Raw genomic sequence first — 4,744 nt, 5'->3', positions numbered from 1 at the left:
TTAGGACTTCCATGGGTTGAGCCTTGGTTTTATTTGTCTTTTCCATCTGTAGGAAAGGAAATTTGCATTAGAATTGAAGACATGATGATGCAAGTAGTTTGTTTCTTTATTTCCCATAAATTTGTCACATTAAAATGTAAAGCTTAAACTGCTTTGTACATTGCAAGCACAAACAGCCCATCTCTAGCAAGGGAAATATGTAAACCACCTTATCTTGGTTTTCATGCACTCCTAAGTCATTCAAATGAGAGGCTGATAAACATCAAACATTCTTAGTTTAAAACACAAGAATTAAAACTTTTTTTTCTTTTTGTGTTGTTTTGATGGCTTTTTTCCCCACCCCCCAGACACACAGTTTCCTTTTGACCAGATAAAAACTTTCATTCATAAAGGATGGGATGTTCTGTTTTCAGTTCTCATTTTTTTTTGGCAAAGTCAGGGAGGGACAGAAATATTGGGATGAAAAAGCAGATCTTTCAGTAGAACATTTTGAAATATAAGACTACAAATACATCCTCTATGGTTTTTTGGTGGTTTTTTTTTTTTTTTTACTCCAGCTGAACCAGGGACGTGTTGTTTTGGTTTTTTTTAAGTTTTTCTAAGTTTTTTGATGTTTACATTCTTGTAATGAAAAATTTCAGGCATTTTTCTGTAAATACTTATTGTTTTGCATTTTTTGCTGGAGGAGAAGAAATTTGATGGGCTGTTGGTTTGTCCAGTATCATTGGAGAGGTGGCACTGTCACCCTCCAATCCGCTGTCACTTTTGAAAATCTATAAATGTTGAAGTCAGAAATTAAACTTCCTTCTTTTTACCTTGGAAATTCCAGTGTTTTATTTTGTGTCCTGTAGCAACAGACAAGTCTGGCACAAATCTGAATAATCTAAACTGGTTCCACATGCATTTTTTGACACATAAATATTCAACCAAGAAAGGTCTCCTGATCACAAAGCATTTTCCCTGGGGGTGCTGCATTTAAAAACACCTAAACTTAAGAGCCTGACACTACAGGTAAGAACAAAGCAGCCTTAAAACAATTCCGAAAAACCTTAAAATGTTATAATCAGCTTCTCCTTGTGACTGTCGAATGCCTAGCCAGGTTTTCTGTGTGCTGACACACATGGTTGCTCAAGAGCTGAGCACTTGTTCCTGACATGCAGGCCTGCCAAAGCCAGAATAGTGAGGACATGCACAATACAGTGATGTAATCTTCTCCCACATTTTGCAAATGTGGTTTTCTGTTGCAAACTTCCTTGGTTTTTAATAGTAAAGCAGCAGTGTTGAGTGTGGAGAGGCTGTGCTGCAATGCTGAACCCCTTTCCTAGCAGCTCAGCTGGGATTTCATAACCTGGTGGAAAACTCTGTGTTCACAGCCATGACTTCACCCAGGGCCCACGTTCTGTTCCTCTATTTATTTCTGGGGACAGGGTGAGCAGCCCTGCTCTTCTCCATTTACAGGGGATGGTGGCTTGAGAGCCAGCCCTGAAATCCAGGGGGATGAAGGGTTGTCCCATCCTCAGATAAAACAGAGCAGGGAAAAGTGTCCACAAGGACACTTTCTGTGCCAGTTCATGCTCCCTCCTCCCTCCTATTCCAGGCCCAAAAGGAAAGCTGGAGCTATTTTTACTTTGGGCTTTTCTAGGTGGGAGAATGAATCAGAAAGCAGCAGTGCAATATTGTATTTGTGGCAGGAAGGAATGATGAATCTGACTTCATGTTCTCAGAAGGCTAATTTATGTTTTTAAGATGTTATGCTATGTTATATTATATTATGTTATATTATATTATATTATATTATATTATATTATATTATATTATATTATATTATATTATATTATATTATATTATATTATATTATATTATATTATATTATATTATATTATATTATATTATATTATATTATATTATATTATATTATATTATATTATATTACATTATATTATATTATACTAAAGAATACAGAAAGGATACTTAGAGAATGCTAAAAAGATAATAATGAAAACTCGTGATTCTTTCCAGAGTCCTGACACAGCTTGGCCCTGATTGGCCAATGTGCGAAAACAACTCACAGCAGAATCCAATGAAACAATCACCTGTGGGTGAACAATCTCCAAACACATTCCAGATAAGCAAAACACAGGAGAATCAAATGAGATAATTATTGTTTTCATTTTTCTATGAGGCTTCTCAGTTTCCCAGGAGAAAAATCCCAGGCAAAGGGATTATTCAGAAAATGTGAATGTGACAGTGCAATATTCCCTGTGGCATCCCCTGGCTTCCTTCATCCCATGCTGGGAGCAGAGTTCCTCCAGGATGCAGGTCCCACTCGATGCCTGATCCCTGCTTTAGGATCTGATTGTTTCCCTCCCTGCAGACAGAGGCTTGCACAGCTCTCCAAGAGCTCTGGAGCTCGAGCAGCCAAGGCTGTCCCTGTCCCCTCTTGTCCCCCTGTGCTGGCCAGGAAGGGCAGGAGGGAGCTGGGTTGGCTGTCAGGGACTGATAAGGTGCTCTGGGTATTTCCTGGACAGAGCTGCTCTGATTTACAGCCAGGCCAAAGAGGCTGCTAAGGACCAGCTCTCTTTATTTCTCCTGCCTCCCACACACAGGAACAAGGAACAATGAGGATCATGACCCTCTTTCCACTCGCATTCCCAGCCCCTCCCGTGCTGTCCAGAAATGGGAGAAAAAAGCCTTGTAGGAAATGAGGAGTCAAGTGCTGGCCACAGGGCAGGGAAAGGCTTTGCCAGGCTGCAGTGACAAGGCAGAAGCCACATTCTGTTCCCCCTGCTCCCTGCCTTTAGTGTTTGCAGGTCCTCAACTGGAAGAGTCTGGGACTTAAAACCGAAGCAAAGAGAGCCTCTGTGAGCACTGTGGGAGTCACAGAATCATAGAATCGTGATGGTTTGGGTTGGAAGGGACCTTAAAATCATCCAGTGCCACCCCCTGCCATGGCAGGGACATCTCCCACTGTCCCAGGCTGCTCCAGCCCCATTGTCCAGCCTGGCCTTGGGCACTGCCAGGTATCCAGGGGCAGCTCCAGCTGCTCTGGGCACCCTGTGCCAGGCCCTGCCCACCCTCCCAGGGAAGATTTTTTTCCCTAATATTCAATCTAACCCTACTTTCTTTCAACTTGAAGCCATGCCCCCTGTCCTGTCACATCCTGCAAGAGATGTCCATGCTAGGGAGGAACTGCAGGGCCAAGTTCCTTTTCTGATCCACGTTTAAATTCTTATTTCTGGGGAGGTGGGGGAGCTTCCACCCAACACCACCTCTGCTGCTGCAGTGGGGACTTGCAACAGCAGCAGAATCTCACTCAGGTCTCAGCTGGATCCTCTGCAAATCCCTCTCAAGCAGAGGGAAATGCAGGGACAGTAATTGGCATGGAGCAGCAGCTCGGCTGTGCTGGTGACAGAGGATTCTGTGGGAGTTATTAAGGGCCTGTTGTTAAGGTATTACTAATAATTTTCAGAGTAATTTCCATTCCTATTCTTCCCCTGACAGCCTGCAAGTGCTGTGGGTCCTTTTACAGCCATTCTGCCTGTGAACAGTTTATTGTTTTATTGGATACGTTGCTTAGGGACAGCTCGGCACCTCCTGTGCTTTATTTCCCCCCTCCCTTCAAAGAGGGAGAGCATTTTAATATTTCTTGGAGAAAAATGGATGTAATAAAACATGAACATCCCGGGCCCAATCTCACTGCAGTGGAAAGCTCTTCCCTGAGAGGCTGTTCCGTGCTTGCTTTTCCGGTTGCTGTGCTCTGCAGAGAGCTGGAAGCACCATCCTGCTTCCCATAAACATCTTTCTGCTGCTAGTGGAAAGCTTTGCTCGCATAGGATGGGAGGATGGAGCAGAGATGGACCTCTGTGATCTCCACTGATGGGTTTTTGGGGTTTTTTTGATTGAGTCACTGCACATGGCTGAGCTGGGTAAAGTCACACAATGACGGTCAAAGTGCTGGAGTTACCCCTGGCAGGGTCATTGAATAGAATCATGGAATGGTTGGGGTTGGAAGGGACCTTAAAAGTCATCCTGTGCCACCCCAGCCATGGCAGGGACACCTTCCACTGTCCCAGGCTGCTCCAGCCCCAGTGTCCAACCTGGCCTTGGGCACTGCCAGGGATCCAGGAGCAGCCCCAGCTGCTCTGGGCACCCTGTGCCAGGGCCCCGGCACCCCCACAAGGAGGAATTTTTTCCTAATATCCCATCCAACCTTGTCCTCCTTCATCTTAAGGCCATTCTCCCTTGTCCTGTCCCTGCAGGCCTTGTCCCCAGTCCCTCTGAGCTCTCCTGGAGCCTCTTCAGGCCCTGCCAGGGGCTCTGGGCTCTCCCTGGAGCTTCTCCTCTCCAGGTGAGCACCCCCAGCTCTCCCAGCCTGGCTCCAGAGTAAAGGATCCAGCCCTGGGATCATCTTAGTGGCCTCCTCCAGCCTCCTTCCAACATTCCTAGAGCAGGCCTAGACCTGGACCAGGATGCAGAGCTGCTGTGGGGTCTCACAAGAGCAGAGTGTAGGAGGAAAATCAGCTCCCTCAACCTGCACTTTGGCACTGGGAGTCCTCAAGGTTTGGAAAACACCCAGGTGAGGGCAAGGCCAGCAGTGAGACCTGGCTGTGCTGACCCCTGGAGAAGTGACCTCATGGAAGCCACCACGAGATGAAACAGCACTGACTGAGTACCTGGGTGAGGCCTGCACAGGGATCCTGCAGGGGGAATGGAAAAGCCCCCATTTGTGAGCTGCTGCAGGCTG

This window comes from Molothrus ater, chromosome 2, assembly GCF_012460135.2.
Source record: "Molothrus ater isolate BHLD 08-10-18 breed brown headed cowbird chromosome 2, BPBGC_Mater_1.1, whole genome shotgun sequence".
NCBI classification, from domain to species: domain Eukaryota; kingdom Metazoa; phylum Chordata; class Aves; order Passeriformes; family Icteridae; genus Molothrus; species Molothrus ater.
This window is presented reverse-complemented; position numbering follows the sequence as displayed.